This window comes from Taudactylus pleione, unplaced genomic scaffold (genome assembly GCF_031769625.1).
Source record: "Taudactylus pleione unplaced genomic scaffold, aTauple2 ptg000170l, whole genome shotgun sequence".
NCBI lineage: Eukaryota > Metazoa > Chordata > Amphibia > Anura > Myobatrachidae > Taudactylus > Taudactylus pleione.
The window spans coordinates 8,587,446-8,606,368 of record NW_028284572.1 but is presented as its reverse complement, the minus strand read 5'-3'; the positions used below and the strand labels follow the sequence as shown (position 1 = coordinate 8,606,368).

The window sequence follows — 18,923 nt, the reverse complement described above, 5'->3', positions numbered from 1 at the left end:
TTCAGACCCGCTCGCGAGCGCAGGACGCTCTCAAGCGGGTCGATGTTGCCCCACTGCGCATGCGCGAGACCCGGCTAGCGACGGGCTCTCCGTCGCTCCGGGTCTCGCACCAAAGGGGGCATGCTGTCGATGTTGATTGACAGCACGCCCCCTTTGGTGGGCGTGCCGGGGGCGTGGCTGCCAGATGGAGGCGTTCCCATGGGAACGCCTACCGTCTGAAGCCGGCCCCACTGACATCACTAGTGATGTCAGTGGGAGTGATTTTGGCTCTGATAGAGCCAAAATCACTCCAGGGCTTGCGGCAGCGAGACCCTACCGCAGGGTCTCCATCGCAAGCCTGATGGTCGCGATGGTCTTGACCATCGCGACCATCATCATGGACGCTCGCTATAGCTGTGGGTGGAAACTCACAGCTATGCGAGCGTCCATAAGGCCGCTCCATTTTCATGTAGGAGGGCCCTGATTCAGAGCGAGCGCTCTGGTCAGAGCGTCCGGCTCTGAATCAGGTCCAGAGTTCCCAGCACTGTAAAAGAGTGTAGCGGGGAACTTCCCTTCTCTAAACACTGGATCGCTGAAGGCACTCAGAGAAGGCTGCTGTGTGATTGTCAGCCACTCTGAGTGTTGCTTCCTGCACTGCTCTTTGCAGTGTGTGTTATACTATTGGGGAGAACAAGAATATGCCCCATGGATGGGGAGATAATATCTGGGGGTATCAACATTACAGTGGGAGGGGTGAGGATGCTATAGGAGTGTCATTGTTAATAAGAATTCTATAACCAGGCCTTCTAGACATGCACATCAGGTTGTGCCAGACACACACTTGGGGTATTTATTTAAAAAATATTATTAAATATGCTTTTAAATAAATATTATTTACCTAATTACATCATTTACAAAACCTGACAATTTCTATAGCTGCATACACACACAACGATTTTGTAAAGGAATGATTTTAGTAAACGATTTTCGGGAAAAATTTACGAAAATCGTTTACTAAAATCATTCATTTACTAAATGTAATGAACGATTTTTTTGTAACTACAAACGATTTTTTCATATTCCCTTAATGAAAATCGTTGAGTTGGTCAGTCTGACTGAACTACAAACTACAAACGTGAACGCGCATGAACGATAATCGTTCATCGTTTTAACTTAGAAAGTGAACGATTTTTTCAACGATTGAACGATAAACGATATCGTTAATTATAATCATTCAAAAAATCGTTGTGTGTGTATGCACCTTTAGACATTTATTTAAAAATATATTCGCTAGTTAAATGGCTAATCTGGCCAGGTAACTAAGAACTGCTAAGCAGTAAAAATATAGGATAATAATAATAATAATAATAATAATAATAATAATAATAATAATAATAATAATAATAAAGAACTGCAGGATGAAAAGCAGTTGCCTAGCAACCTCAGTACAGAGAAAAAAAAAAAGATTATAAAAGCAAAAATAACACTGTCTCTATCATTACCTCTGTTTTGGGGTCACTTTTACCTCTCTTTTTTATTTGAACTTTGCCTTGCCCACTGACTGTCCTGACCTTGAGATTATTAACTGGATCCAGTTTAGTATTTGTCAGGACTGGGGTTTTCTCTACTGGCAGAACTAAGGATTCTTCTGTACCTGAACTGGAGGTTACAGTCAGGGCCGGCTCTAGGGGTGTTCGACCAGTGCGGTCGCACAAGGGCGCCACCCCTAGAGGGCGGCACCCTTCCCCAGCATCCCGATTTCAGCGGGACAGTACTGTCCCGCTGCTCCATCCGCGGGCCGAAGTGGCCCGCGGATGGTCTAATTGGGAGGTTGGGGACCCCCACCGCCGCAGCTGTGCAGCGGTGACGGACCCAAGGAGTGTGAATGGATGCCGCGCGCATGCGCGGCATCCATTTACTGATGGAAGAGGGCTGGGGGAAGCCCAGCCAGTGACGGATTGCAGGGCTTTACCCCCAGCCTGACGTTATTTGGAGGCGTGCCATGTGGGCACACCTCCAAATAATGTCACATAGGGGGTGTGGCCTATGGTAATTAGGCCACGCCCACAAATTCGGTCGCGCGTGGCTTCGACGCGCGATGAGATGGCGCCATGTGATGGGCCGGCACAGGGTGCTCTGACCCCTGGAGCAGGCCCTGGTTACAGTAATAGCTGATCTGGAGGTTATGTGTAGAAAACTAGGTGGCTTGATTAAGTTCCTTTGCATGGAGAACGGACTGAGATGAGGAGAGAGTATCCCAGAAGATACACTAAATGGGCCTAAGACAAGAGTAACCAGACTGGGACTGGTATGACATCTGGTAACCAGAATGGGACTGGTATAGCAACAGGAACTGGCAACCGAGCTAGGACCGGTATAGCAACAGGAACAGGTATCCAGACTAGGACCGGTATAGCAACAGGTAATGATATCTGGGCTGAAACCAGTATAGCAACAGGTACTGGTAACCAGGCTGTGACTGGTATGGCACTAGGTAACCAGACTGTAACTGATATGGCACTAAATAACCTGGCAGGTACCAGTATGGCACTAGGTACAGTAACTGGGCTGGGACCAGTATGGCAATAGGTAACCAGGCTGCGACCGGTATGGCTCTAGGTAACCAGGCTACGACCGGTATGGCAATAGGTAAATTGGCTGGGACCTATATGGCACTAGGTAGCCAGGCTGAGACCGGTATGGCACTAAGTAAATGGGCCTGGACATACAATCAATAGTTAGAGTGCTCGCATATAAACTCAAAATATTTAAAATGCTCCAAGATAATATAAAATTTCATCTATAATACATTGCATTGTAAGTACAATAGTAATATATATTTAGATATTGAGAGCAACTGTTCTCTCACAATTGAATCTGGGGATCTCTATCCAACTTATATAACCCATACCAAGTGGTATGTCTCAGACATTGATAAATTTCAGTTAGCAAGATTTTAAGGATTATAATAATGTAACTTTCCAATGTCTCATAAATGATCCAGTTTTTTCTTTTGGTTTAAAACATAATGTCCACCGAAATCATGCCAAACACGTGGCAGATTTATGCATGTATAACCCAAATATGAGTGGAGTATGAGTAGGTAGTACATAAACTTATGAAAAGTCATGGCTAGGAGATGTTTAGGGCAGCCCTTGGAAATAACTTGCCCACACTATGTTAACCCAAAGATTGCCCATTCCAGAGTAAGTGGGGCATAGGAGCTCATTCAGATCGCTCGCTAGATGCGTTCGCTCGCTCCCAAGGTATGCAAATCCAGCGAATGCCCAGCAAGGCAGGCGATCGCACAGCAAAGCATTAGCAGGCCCACAGGCCCCATGTCTTGGCGACCGATCTCTTTATGTATGAAGACACCCACCAGCCATTCATAAGACGCCCACTTGCGCACGTCATCTCCTGGAAGTGCATGAAACCATTGGTACTGTACATCGAGCATCATCGGATGTGCTCGCAGCGCTTGAGGTAGACTATACCCTGCCACAAGCACTGCGATCTCTTCAGTGTGAAATTCAACCAAGTGATGTGTACTATGACGCTGCCTCTTTGTTATGCACGCCTCTGAAACGGCGTTCAAACACTCAGACACACCTGCGTTCGCAACTTCACTCCCCCGTTTCTAGTGGCCTGCCCCTGTCACCACCTACAAACGGCCTCTCCTGTCACTCATTCAGCTGGGCTGTCTATGTTGGGCGAGCAAGTGCTGCACCGATATTTAGCAGTGTATCGCACATGCACATCGAGATGCATTCGCAGATTGCAAATATCGGCCAGCTACGAGCGAGTGGGTCTGAATCAGCTACATAGTTCATTGGATGTTGTTCAGCATGCTTTTGAACTCATAAACAAAAACTCTTGACAATGGGACACTCCCAGAGGCAGGGGAAAATAGTTGCATCCAATTGGGAACACTTGGGAAATGCAGAAGGTGGCAATTGTTCCATCTAGAACTTCCTATGTGGTGATAAATATGACTGATCCAAGATATTTAGGATTAATCCCCGTATAGGTACTAGCATTAACGAGATGACAGCATTGATTGAAAGTAAAGGATTCTGTCAGGCTATGTGATGGAAAATATGGTAAGCATTGACCTAAATAATAATAATAATAATAATAATAATAATAATAATAATAATAATAATAATAATAATAATATGTTTAGATACAGTTAAACAGACTCTGAGAATGTGAGTGATTTCCTAATACATAAATTCTGCAAATGTTTAACAGGAAACCTTTAAGCTCCAAAGAGTAAAGGGATGAGAAGCCATGTCATCTTGAAACTCCAAGTTACGTATGAATGGTAAATGTATAAATTTAGAGGGGTTTATTCCTTGCTTATGACAGAGATGAAAACTTTTCCTTGTGGACCACAATATAGGATTATCCTTCACCTCATTTTAAATCTTCTGATTATGTTGTAGAGGGAATATATTAAATCCAAATTGGGAGGGAAACTACTGTATGCCCTATAAAATGGCTGGCTTAGTGATCCTGGTTGTGGAGCCAATCTCTAAGATACTGAAATATTGCTGCAAGATTGTATCTGGCTATAGTATAGTAGGAACATTTATGCCACCATTATTTTTAGGTTTGTATAACTTATTATTTATTTATTACCAGTTATTTATATAGCGCACACATATTCCGCAGCGCTTTACAGAGAATATTTGGCCATTCACATCAGTCCCTGCACCAGTGCATCTTACAATCTATATTCCCTACCACATGCACACATACTGTACACACTAGGGTTAATTTTTGTTGTGGGCCAATTAACCTACCAGTATATTTTTGGAGTGTGGGAGGAAACCAGAGGACCCAGAGGAAACCCACGCAAGCACAGGGAGTATATACAAGCCCCACACAGTTAGGGCCGTAGTGGGAATCGAACCAACAACCTCAGTGCTGTGAGGCAGTAATGCTAAACATTACACCATCTGTGCAGCCCATAACTTCCAAATGGCTATTCTTGGTCTGCCACCTGCCCACAGAATTGTAGAATCTGTGATAAGATTGTTTGGTCATCTTTATGTGTTCATATAATTACTAAGGTGTGTACCATATGAAGCAGGCGTGGAAAATAAATCAACTTAATCCATTTGGCTTACTATAAATACAGTAGGATTAGGGATGATGATGTTTCTAACCATGAAGTTCCTCAGATAATCGTTTAATTGCCATTTAAACATACAGATTTGCCATCTTCTGGGGGAGCTGGAAACCCATATACATTACCGAGCCTATTGCACCTGAACCAAGGCTCGAAGTGAGCGGTATGCCATACAGCTACTTCAGCCAGTGTCCCAATTTATTCTTGTAGCTGGGAGCTAAAGAGCAGCTGCAGCATAATGTGTAGATGTATCCCGCTGGGGACACATCTCCAAACAGCGCTGGCCTGACCAAGCATGAGGTGAGGATCCCGGTACCATGAAAGAAGCGGCCACAGTACTACAAACACATCACCGGTCGTGAACCAATCGCATACCGGCGGCCAATTAAGGACTCGAGAATCATCTCGTGGTCATTTTAGCTTGGTGCTGGCCACTAGCCAATCATGGCTTGTGAACCGGCAGCCAATCAGAAGCAGCCACGCGGCTGCATCTGATTGGCTGCTGGTCCTTGCCATGATTGGTTTACAGCCGGCACCAAGTCTAACCTGGAAGGAGGATGCTGGTCTGCCGCGGAGCTCTACTGCCAGTCGGGGGACAGGAGGAGAAGCCAGATTGTCAGCGCTGACTCCGGACATGGCACAGGTACAGAGGGTAAGAGAGGGAAGTATTTAGTGTGATGTGCAGGGGATGGGTGGAGGGAAGGATGTGATGGGGGAATGGGGCGATTTCAACTGAAACTACCATACCCCCACTTCAATATTCTCACTTCGAGCACTGACCTGAACTATCCCCAAGTGGGATGAGCTAATTGAGAATTAACCAACATACAGCCATAGATTTTCATTCATTTCTATGAAATCCAGATATTTGGCTTTAACTATAAAATTTGTCAGGATTTGTAATAGGGAGGATTCAGATTATTAATATAGAGAAGGTCATCTGCAAATACCGTTATTGTCCTTTGCATATTCCTTGAAGGAAGGACTAACTCTAAAACACTTGAAGAAGTGAATCCAATGCCAAAATTAATAATGGAGATGAGAGTACACATCCTTCGCAGGCACCAAAACCCATCTGCAATATTTATCCCCTAATACCATTTATTTATAAGCATATCACATTACTGGGGTTTTTTAGATTCAGATTGGGACCCTCGGAGTTAACTTTTTAGGAGAGTACACAAAGCTTGAGGCCTTGATTAAGTTCTTACATATAGGGACCAACGCCACAGTACAATGGTATGCGTGGAATATAGCAAATAAACAGATATGGATATAGTGATACCCAGGGTAGAGACCAAGCACATGTATAGTCAGTAGATGTACTGAATGGAGTGCCAGAAGCACGATTTATACAGTCTTTAATTAGTGCAGGTCCCTGAGTGGTAATATATGTAACAAAATGCCTGTAGTACTTGTGGCAGCCAGTAGAAGGTGTAGGCACATAGAATACTGTGTACCACCAGGAACAGATAGTAGACACAGGTGTACTGTAGGTAGGATGCCAGCTGATATAGGAGCAATGCAGGGCAGCCCTGTTGGTGGGATGTGGACTGAAGCAGATGCAGAGAATACTGCTAATACAGGCAGCTGGAAACTAGTACGAAGCAGCACACACTGTAAATACAGGATACTGATACAGAGTTAATAACAGAATACACGTTTTAATGCTGGTTGTTGACAGTGGTCAGCTGCAGAGCATTCTTACCAACTATCCCTGATTGTCAGGGAGACTCCCTGAAATAGTAGCAATCTCCCTGTCTCCCTGAAGAGTCTAGCAATCTCCCTGATTACACCTCACCCTCATTATGAAGCTGTTATATATAAAAAATACAGAAATATATACATTCAAATGGGATCATCAGTATTTTTACCCTGTATTGGTTATAAGGCACAATGGCCCTCATTCAGAGCCGCTCGTTAGCGGCAGTACGCTCGTTCCGAGCGATGTTTGCACATCTGCGCATGCGTACGGTTTTTAGTACGCATGCGCGAACCAGTCAGTGCGGCCGAAAATCGTTGGTACGCAATATAGCGAGGGCCTGCTATTTTGAGTGACAGAATGAGGCGTATGTGGGTGGTAACAGGGGAAGGTGCTTGAAAATGGGGAGTGGAGATCCGAACGCAGGCGTGCTTAAAGGTCAAAACGGGCGTTTTATGGGTGTGCATATTTAAAACAGCAGCGTCATTGACCACGTCACTGGGTTATTTTATAGCCAGAACTGCTCGCAAATTTGTGGTAGCAAACACCAGCCACAAGAATAGCGAGCAGTTCATACGCTGGTCGATGTACTCGATTAATCTAATAAATAGCGGACATGACGTATGGTGCGAGCGGCCAGGGGGCGTTTTTAACAAATAAACGAGCGTATGTTTTGCACGCTCGTTCAGACTTAGAGGTGTGAACAGACTGCAATGTGCGTACGGATCATTTGAATAGCCACCCCTTGTTTTTAAACGAACGACCACAAATAGCGAACGGCTCTGAATCAGGCCCAATGATCTGTATGGTTACATACATTTTCTGATAAGTATCAATGTGTTTTCATCAACAAATAGATCATACTAACTGCTTTGGGGCTCGTTCACATCTGGATGTAAGTACATTTTATGACATGCCTTTCAGATGTAACAGTACACGCCCACTTTACTGCCGCACTTGTAGGTGCTGCTTTCACAATCTCCCTGAAATGTTGAAATGTAGACAAGTATGTATAGCTGAATACTTCATAATGCCTCATTCACTTTAATGCCTATTGCACATCAAGGTGGACACCTACAGTATTCTTGAGTGAGATCTTAGCATATTATAGCACTAACAGGGGCATATTTACTAAAGTGCAGGTTTTTAGAAGTGGAGATGTTGCCCATGGCAACCAAACAGATTTTAGCATTTTTCAGAAGGTGCTAGATTAATATTAAGTAGAATCTGATTGGCTGCTATGGGCAACATCTCTACTTCTAAAAACCTGAACTTTAGTAAATATATCCCACAGTGTGTATAACATTTCGGTCTCATAATTCTATTGCTACTTCATTATTCCATGGATCCCACACTTTATTTGTAAATACACATTGCGCTGCATATATTTTATGTTTTCCAGATATAAACCTACTTCAAAATAATCTTTAGGGGGTCTATGTACTAAGCCTTGGAGAGAGATGAAGTGGATGGAGATAAAGTACCAACCAATCAGCTCCTGTCTCTTTACAGGCTGTGTTTGAAAAATGGCAGTTAGCAGCTGATTGGTTGGTACTTTATATTGTCCACGTTATCCCTCTCCAAGGCTTCGTACATAGACCCCTCTGTTTGAAAAGTGACAGGAGCTGAATCGTTGGTACTTTATCTCCATCCACTTTATCTTTTTCCAAGGCTTTACAAAATGCTACCAGGCATAATAATCACTCCGCATCAGCCCCTACCCATTTCCATATCCATTTACCTACATACTTGCATAGGATGTGTTTGTGCTCTTGTAAGGATTTGGTGACATAGCTTTCTACATTTCAGTGCTTCAAAAGCATATCAACCTACTTGAGGTCCTTTGACCTCGGTATGGTAATGTGCTAAGTGCATAACTATTGGGTTAACACAGCATTTTGCTGTCTTTTTTCCATTGATTTTCCTGGCATATTTATACTTCAAACTCAGGTGTGCAAGGGATGTGCCCTCACACCCATTAGGCAGCCCCGATCCCTACCTACAGCGAATCCTCCCTGTACCTCATCTGAGTAACAGGAAAGAGGCAGTTTCTTTTCTAACCGAAGATGGCTGATGTGAAAGTGGCTTATCTGAATAGAGCACTTTCACATTGGTCATCTTGGATTCAAAATGAGACTGCTTTTTCCCTGGAAGTTTTCTGTATTGCTGGGAGAAGACTACAGGGGGTAAATTTACTAAGAATCGAGTTTGGGAGAGTTTGCAATCTCTGGAGAGTTTGTGCATTTTTTTACAATAGCAAATTTAGTAATGTTAAACTCTGGAGAGAGATCTCCTTTGCTACGGGAAAATACTGGAGAGTTAGCAAACACTCTCCAATTCACCATTGGCTAATTTCGAGAACCTTTTCTCCGCAACATCCAGGGAAGTCATCGTCACTGCTCCATACACTTACGTTAGCACTATATGTGTGTGACCACATACAGCGGTAACCGGCTCCCGACTGGACAGTGAGAACAGTCAGGAGCCACTAACCAATCAGCGGCCGCTAACTGTAGAACGGGAGCTGATTGGCTCCTGCACCTGACAGTTCCCACGTGGGCCGATAATGCATGTGGGAACTGTCAGGAGTGGGTAGGGGTATGAAATAAAGTTTTACTAGGCACGGTGTGTGTTTTGTCTTTGTTAAACTATTTATTTTACAGTGGGGGTATGGGTGCCGGCCGCCAAAGTGCCAAAGGGCAGGCATGCTGGCTCCTGTAGTCCCACTGTAAAATACAATAGTTTACTTATATTTATCACTTTATTACTCCATTACCCACAGCCCAGGGTTGCGGGGAAGATCCTCGGGCTTCAGACCAAGCCTGGGGTTTTGGGGAGGGGGGACCCCTTCTTGGGGGGGTCCCCACTTCCCCTGAGATCCCTGGCTTGGTCTGAGCAGCTTGGGCTGATAATGCTTTGGCCACGGAGCCACGGTAATAGAGTCTCTGGCCTGTGGCATTACAGCCCGGCCATTTTGGGTTCGGTGTTGGTTTTAATTATAGGGTGACCCTATGCAATTTTTTTTCCCCTATAATCAAAACCAGGACTGGCCCTGCAGCCTGGTGCTGGTACCTAAATTACGGTGGAACCATACTCGTTTTGTTCAACGTAATTTTAGGTACCAGGACAGGCTGACAAGTGTGGGGCTGGTTAAGCTTTAGGGGAGAGGACCCTATGTTATTTTTTTTACAAACATTTAACACGTTTTTTTTACAGCTACAACACAAGCAGCCTTCACATATCTCACTGATATATGCAGGCTGCTTGTTCGGGAGAGTTTTGCAGAGAGAAGACACTGCAATCTCGGGCGAGTAATCTCCTGCAAAATGTACTACTCGGGGGAGATATCTCGTTCTGCTTCACCAACGACCATCTCACTCTTAGCTACAGTAAACTCATTTCTTGGTAAATTTGAGAGTTTCAGGAGCCTCAAATCACCTGAGTTTCGGCGATGCTAATCGAGTTAAAAAAGGCAAACTCGACCAGACTCGATTCTTAGTAAATTTATCCTCAGGAGTAGCCACAAGTAAGTATCCTATGCCTGGAGGGGGTGGGGGCCATATCTAGTCTATGTCCTGGGAGGGGGAGCAGGTTTGTCTACGCATGGGTGTTATCACACACGTATGCCTATGGTGTGAACCAGCCTAGGTTGCTAAGTGCTGGTACTTTGGAGGCCACAATGGCTGTTTGTTTTTTTTCTAATTATTTATTTATTTACTAGTGATTGTAAGCTCCAAGATGAGCAGAGCTTTCTACTCTTTGTTTCACATCTACATGAATTTTGTCTACCTTGTATATCATTATTGTATGCATGCTCTGTTTCCCCCCTCTACAGAGTTATGGAGCACTATGACACTTTAAAAATCAATAATAATAATAATATAGCATCTCCCATTCATTTCAATGGTTTTCTACATACTGAAACAGCACTGAAATGAAAAGGTTTGTGAAATTATTTGGAAAAAGCTCTGTGTCACTTGAACCAGACACATTCGTAAATGGTTCCAACACATGTCTACAACATGTGTCCCACATATTACATGCAGGAGCAAATAAATAGCATTTATATTCATTTGCACATGTTCTCTGCATTTGCATTTTTTACACAAAGCCATGTCTGTAAGTAATCGGTCTAACTGATATTATTATTGTTATTATTAATATTAATAAAATGATATAGTGCAAGAATATTCTGCAGCACTTTATAATGCAATCTTGTAATCTAATTTTCTCAGTAATTAGATCTGTATTTTTACTGTTATTTTTACTGTTTTTAACAGAAAAAAATCTAAAATGAGCTTTGTTGTTTTGAATTACCAATTAGTATGTGATTTATTCTGCAAGGTCCTGCTATCACTGTTAGGATGTGTATAAATACATTTCTAACTCATAGTTTCCATTTTCCATATAAGATCCTACTTCTAAATTATCTCTAATGATCGTTTTAATTTTATACTTAAATGAAGTAAATTTTGCTTATACTGTATGTTATCTTTAGGTTCAGTTATGCAGTGGTAGACAGGGTTGTGCTTGTGTTTGTCCACATATTTTATGATTGGCACCCACCAGCACTGGTTTTGTCTATCACATTTTGTCTATCACATTGATCATAGCTAATTTCATTTGGTCCTGTACCACCAACCAAGGGCATTTCAAGAGAGGAGGGGGCCCATGTGCAGTCTCCATCATGGGCCCTCTCCTCTCAGTCCGGTGGCCAGCAGCACACTGAGCGTAGCGCGGCTAGCGCCGCACTGATAGATTCTGGGCAAGACAGTGTGCCCAGAGTCTATAGCGCATTCGTAGGTCACCAGGAAAATAGCAGAGGAGGAGGGTCTGACTGAAAAGTATCGGTACCCTAACCGTGTCATGATGCCGGCGTTGGGATTCTGACCACCGAGATCCTGACAGCGGGCATCCCATACCTAGCCCAATGAGGGTAGGACTGGCAACACTTATGGTCAAATTCTGTTGGAGAAACATGCACAATTATACATCCAAATGCGGAACAAGGCAATATGTAAAGAATTTTAAGAAATTTAGTTCATCTGTGCTCATAAGACACCTCTGCAAAGTCCAACCTCCTATCCCTTTTATTAAATTAGACATTTCAGTATTGCCTTTGTGCCCAGAGTCTACTGATTCTGAGGTGGCTGGCCAGCCGCGCCAGTCGGCTGCCTGACACCGGGGTGAGAGGAGAGGGCCCGTGACGGGGAATGCACACAGACCCCCTCCTCTCTAAAGACGCCACTGGTTGAAGGGTTGGACCATGTGTATTTAGAACTGCAAATTCCAGACCAGAGTCGCACACAGGTCCGAATTCTGCCGTATTCTGAATGTGAATGGAGTGCAAACAGATTACTAATATGACTATATGCACATCCCAAAATGCACACATTGCACTGCCCCACATTTTCCATACATGAGAGTAGCCAGCATCATTATCATAAGTAATCACACCTACCCCATGCTAGGTGTAGGCGATCCCTCTGAATGTGGTGCCCAGAATGCGTGCGTACAACTCAGAATTGTGAGTAACTCTGGCTACATGTGCACAGCACCCCCCCCAAAATGGTTCTCTTAGTGCGTTGTTTCTGTCCAGTTGCCGAGATATGTACAGTATCTCATAACTCCCAACATGACCCTCTCCAGGAGGGACACAATGCTCTGGTCCTGGACTTCCCTGCTGAGAGGTGGGGCTGCAGAGCAGTTCAAAAATCAAATAGGGGAGCCACACCAACTGCCATTTCACACACTGCCAAACATCACTGGCTGGGACTCACTGGCAGTTGGTGTGACTCCCCTATTTGAATTTTGGGCTGTGCTGCAGCCCCACCTCTGGAGCCGCCACCACTCCTAAATGACCAGGGAAGTCCAGGACAGGAGCATTGTGTCCCTCGTGGAGAGGGTCATGTTGGGAGGTATAGTATCTCAGCAACTGCATGTACATGTTCTCAAAGATGCACATGCAGCACAGGACGCATGCACAGTATGTGACAAATCCCTAAATGTGGACCTACTCACAATCAGGCTCTCTAAGTTAAGATACAGTAAACAACTTTATAGCTACATTGTGTCTTAAGTGATGCCTTCTTATTAGACACTTGTTTACTTTTGTTGAGTAGGTGTATTAGAGAATAATAATTATTAGAGTATAAAAATTATTATTATTAGCTAAGTACTTAATTTCTTCATTTTTATTGGTGATGATTATTCACCTTTTCCCACAATCAGGAGCACTGAGATAGAGGCAGGAGTGGGTACTAATAACCCAGGCCCAGCATTGTCTGAGTGGCCTAGGGGGTCCCCAGTGAGCTGTGGTGGAGGAGAATTGTCCCCCTCTGCAGCTCTTGTTGGTGCAACACATATAGTATTTTTAACATGTTTCTTTAATGAAGGAGCGTGGCCGGGCCTCCCGAGATTTGGTTATGGCCAGGCCCTCAGTTTGCCTCAGCAGCCCTGCCTACAAGAAATAAATTAATAGGTATATAAAGTTGAGGAAGCCTTTGTTTGTTGAACTTCTTTGTTGGACTTTTTTTGGCCTCATATAGAGTTTGTAGCAAATTCTACCCCATCAAGCAATGTTGCAATACGAGAGGTAAAATGCTATTTTTCTTAGTTTGCAGAGAAAATACTGCCTTTATTTGCATTTAGCATCCAAATACAGGGCAAAATTGCAGCTTATAGTTGTCTTTTCTTACATGCAACATGTGCCCCCTGTAGGGCAAAATAACAGGCAAAAATAGGAGAAGCAAGAGGCTGCACTGCCCTGAGCTGTACCTGCTGATAACACCAGTGAAGCATCATAATCAGAACTCACCTGTGAGTCTTTCCCCCCCCCCTTAAAATTATCTTACCATTAAGAGACTTTATGACAGTATTATTTTGACTTGTAATCCCACATTGCTGGGTACCACTTACTAACAATCACACACAAAAATTCTTGAACCCGCTGCAACATACTGTACCTACTCCATAAAAAGAAAACAGCATCTTCTACATCTGATACAAATGTTACCAAGAGTAAGTATTTGCACTCTATGCAGGACATTTGAAGCAAATTGTTAACACTTTCCTGTTGACTTTATATGTGTGCACACATTACTTATTGTATACAAGTCTGATAGACTGTGTTAAGACCTGAATACAACTAATTTGAGATTTACAATGCCTAATGCATGTTTTTAAACAATTTATATACAGTATTTTTGTGAACATGACTGTTTATTACATTACTGTATACCCTGCAATCTGACAAATACAACCTCTTCACTATCAGCCCCAATGTCTCCCTACATACATGTACATACATATATGGATTCGCACCTCATCACAGGTTTTAAAGTTGCGAGTATCACTCTCAAATCGAGTATGTAATAGGCAGCGATATTTCAGCCACATACGCTGTTCGCATGTGACGTTTCGCGAGAAAACTCCAAGGAGAAGCTGCAAATTTTAGACCAACCGGAATGCGAGATTCATTTCAGCAAGCACACTGACACAAAGAGAATCACCCATTGGCAGGGCAAAGTCCCATGACATCACACATGTTATATATAAACCCCATAGCTACCATTTTGTGCTGCTATAGGGAGTGAGGAGCTGAGTGACTGACCAGGAAGCGCAGGAGGAGGATGAAGACACACAGGTGGAGGTGAAGGAGGTGGAAAATGAAGAGGGGGAGGATAAAGAGAAGGAGGAGGCTTAGGCTGATGATCCTTTGCCTGGGAAGATGTGCTGTGGACACAATATTCACTTCACCTATGAAGAAAATGCAGCACTGGTACATGCGATGGTACTGTACCAGAGTTCACACATCTCCTGAGAGAACGTGCAGACTATACCCCACCGGCCAGAAAGAAACAAATATTGGTTGGCATCACAGAAGCTGTTAATGCTGTCAGTAGCTGCAGACGTGGTGTTTCTAATGTTAAAAATCGTTTCAATGATATTAAATGTGTGTTAAAGGGTAAAATGGCAGATGAAGTTAAGCAGTCTCGCAAGAACGGTGGTGGGCGTCACATCCCCATACACTACACATCTTATGAACAAGAGCTGAAATAGATAATTCCACCAGAGATCCTACCCGGAACTCAGATTGAGGATACAGACAGATCTCCAAACCCAGTCCCTATTGGTGAGTAACATAATAATACTCATATTACATATTTGTACTAGCATAATTTACTTGGGTGTTAGTACTGCTCTATTACTGTACAATAAGCTGTTGCTGTAGAACTACACATACAAGTATGCTGTGACATAGATTGCACAGAGTAAAATAGTTTCAATGTTTGGGCATGCTGGGATGTGTTGTGCTGCAGCACTGGTGGCCACACACATAGCGATATTTTACCCGATGTGGCCGATTCCGACACATTGGAATGACAGATCGTGTAAAAAATGGCCAAATCGTGAGAAAATCGTGAGTCTGCACTCATGATCACGATGCGATGCGCGACTCCACTGGTCGCACATCGCATCGTGCAGTAGGGCAGATCTGACAATCTAGGAAGTGATGCACTGTGAAAGTCTGACTGCAGGAGAGATCGTATGAAGATTGGATACCAAATTGTGTGAAGATCGTGTGGAAATCGTGTGCTGAGCTGCTGGGGAGAGTTTCAAGGGAAATCGTACACAAATCGTACACAAATCGGCTGATTGTGTGCAGATTGCCATGTGTGTGGGCAAATTTACTAAGAATCGTGTTGGTCCCGATTTGCATTCTCGGGTGATAATATAACTTTTTTGCAAATTGAGAATTTACTATCATTAAAGACGGGTGATTTGTTCATCTTCTGGGGTTAAAATCGGGCAATTCAATGCTGCAAATTCAGCCGTTTTTAAAATTAGAAATGAATTCACCATCAATTCAAATCGGAAGTACTTTTAGTAATTTCTGCCTAAATCGGGAATTTACCATTATTCGTTTTGCTAAATTCGGCCGTTTTGCACTAAAATTGGGGACTCAATAGAAGTTTTAAATGCACCACCTCCAGAGCTGCAAGTTGCAGTCCAACATACACAAATCAGTGTGATTTGTGTATGTTTATGAATTGAAAGTGTGTTGTAAGGGTTAATTTTTTTTCAAAAAATTATGTAGGGGCCGCCCCAAAAGCCTAACCAGCCCCGGACTTGTCAGTCAGTCCTGGTTCCTAAACTTACGGGGAACAAAATGAGTAGGGTTCCACTATAATTTAAGAACCAGCGCAAGGCTGCAGGGCCAGTCCTGGTTTTAAATATAGAGAAAAAAAATGCATAGGGGTCCCCCTATATTTAAAACCAGCAACGGACCCAAACCGACCGAGCTGTAATGCCACAGCCCGGAGACCCTATTACCGAGTCTCCAGGGCGGTGAAATCGGGACTTCAAAATGGACAGGATCGACCAAATACACCATCAATCAAAATGATCCTGTCAAAACCGGGAGCTTGGTAAATTCCCGATTTTTAAAGTGAAAAAAAATTGCCAGTTTTGATCAATCCTATCAGAGTTGAAAAATGGGACAAATTGGGACCAACACGAATCTTAGTAAATTTACCCCTTAGAGTCCATGTTAATAAAGTCCATTATTTAATTTTTTTCAACAATAATAATAATATGTTTGTGAGATAAGCTAGCACAGAAAGGCCCATTGCACTGTTATGTTTGAAACCACAACCAGTATTTTAGTTTCACTATATACTCTTTCAAATTTTTTTTTTCTTTTTACACTGCTCAATATAGTTTTGCATGTAATGGGGCAAATAATGTCAGAGAATTTTTCTGCAGTTGCTCCAGGGAGGAAGAATTCTTTTTCAAAAATGATTTGTCCACGTGTGGAAGATCATGCTGCAGGTATGCGCTAAAATAGAAATACTGGAAACACAACAAATTAGTATGTACATTAGCATTTAATGACAAGATAGGACAATAGCAAAAGCTTTAATGAGGAAACTATCCTAAGATTTTAATACACATAACTTTAGAAAAATCTCATGTGGACACAATCTGCAAACAATGCAGAAGCAATAAAACTGTCTAGCCTTCCCTACCAACCCCCAGACCCCCCCCCCTTTAACAATTAAAAAAAAATAATCCTTACCTTTTTTTAGGTCCTTCACGTCCACATCCACCAACTCCATCGTCAGGAGGAAGATGATGATCATGACATCGTCTTAATCACAGTAGATCCTGGCATGGTTGTGGATAAAAATACAGAAGTGGTTACAAACAACAACCAGCAACTGAACCGCACCTCACCAGAGCCTACACCTCAACAACCCCCTTCTGTTGATAAAAACAGGATTTTGGTACTTACCGATAAATCCCTTTCTCTGATTCCACAGGGGACACTGGAGTCTCAGTACAGTGGGGTATAGATGTGGGATAATCGGGAACTGGCACTTTAATAAATCTGATTAGTAGCTAGCTTCTCCCCCTCTATACCCCCTACAGATCAGTCTTAAGAAACTGTGGCCGAGGATAGCTGGAAAATAGAATAATAGAGGAGAAGAGAAGCTAGAACATACATGAACAAACAAGCAAATATGCAAACAAATCAAGCAGACCTTGAAGAAAAATGACTGTCCAAATCAGGAAGAACAATAACCAATGCAGGTGGAACAGCGCCGGGTGGGTATCCAGTGTCCCCTGTGGAATCGGAGAAAGGGATTTATCGGTAAGTACCAAAATCCTGTTTTCTACTTCATCCACTAGGGGACACTGGAGGCTCAGTACAGTGGGGACATCGCAGAGGTCACATCCCGGGTTGGAGAGTGCTGAGAACCCTGCAAAACAGCACGGCCATACTGTGAAGCAGATGCCGCAAACGTGTCAAAATGGTAAAACTTTGCAAAAGTATGCTGGCCTGACCAAGTGGCCGCCCGACAAAGCTGGGTCAGGGAAACACCGCAGGCAGCCACCCACGAAGGACCCACCGAACGCGTAGAATGCGCTGTGATTGAAGTAGGAGGTTGTTTTGATGCAGCCATATAGGCTTGTCTGATTGTCAGATGAATCCATCTAGAAATAGTTGCCTTAGAAGCCGGCCAGCCCGGACGCGCCATATCATATCGAACAAATAGCGTATCCGACTTCCGGAGGGATGCAGTCCTATCAACATAAATCCAAAGAGCGAGGACAACGTCTAGGGATCTGGAAGCCGAAGAATCCTCTTTAAACACCGGAACCACAATCGGTTGGTTGATGTGAAACGCAGACACTACCTTAGGCAAAAAAGATAACTGCATACGTAACTCAGCCCTATCCTCATGAAAAATTAGGTAAGGTGGACAACAAGAAAGCGCCCCTAGCTCCAACACACGCCTAGCAGAGGCGAGCACCAAAAGGAGAACCACTTTCCATGATAAAAATATTAATTCCACAGTAGGTAAAGGTTCAAATAGGGAAGACTGGAGAAAAGAGAGGATCAAATCCAAATCCCATGGGGCCGTTGAAGGTACAAATGAAGGTTATAACCTGACAACTCCTTGTAGAAATGTTTGGACATCTGGCAATAATGCTAGTTTCTTCTGAAAGAAAATTGACAGAGCCAATATTTGAACCTTCAAAGATCCCAGACGAAGACCTGCTGATAAACTAGCCTATAGAAAAAGAAGCAGCCTGGCTAAGTTGAATTCTGATGGTGGCGCACCCTTGCGTTCACACCAAGAGACATACGAGTTCCATATACGATGATAGTGCTTTGAGGTAACTTCCTTTCTAGCCCATAACATAGTAGGAATCACCCTAGAAGGGATACCCTTTCTTCTTAAGATAGCCCTTTCAACAGCCACTCCGTCAAACGAAGCCACTTTAAGTCCTGATAAATAAATGGACCCTATTGCAGTAGATCTTCTTGCAGAGGAAGAGGCCATGGGTCATCTATCAGTAGAAGACATAGGTTGGAATACCACACCCATCTGGGCCAGTCTGGAACCACCGACAGAACCTTTACCCTTTCTCGTTTGATTCTTTGAAGCAGATGAGGAAGAAGTGGGAGTGGTGGAAACAGGTAAACAAACTGAAACCGCCAAGGAGGAGTTAGAGCATCCACTGCCACCACCTGTGGATCTCTTGTCCATGAGCAGTAAAGTGGCAGTTGATGGTTCAACCTCGACGCCATGAGAT

General features: G+C 43.4%; 1 pseudogene; it reads right to left on the bottom strand.

The window, feature by feature from the left end:
* The window catches only part of LOC148521321 (uncharacterized), a 51,047-nt pseudogene extending 32,377 nt beyond the window's left edge, over positions 1 to 18,670 (bottom strand).
* Positions 18,671 to 18,923: the final 253 nt, after the last annotated feature.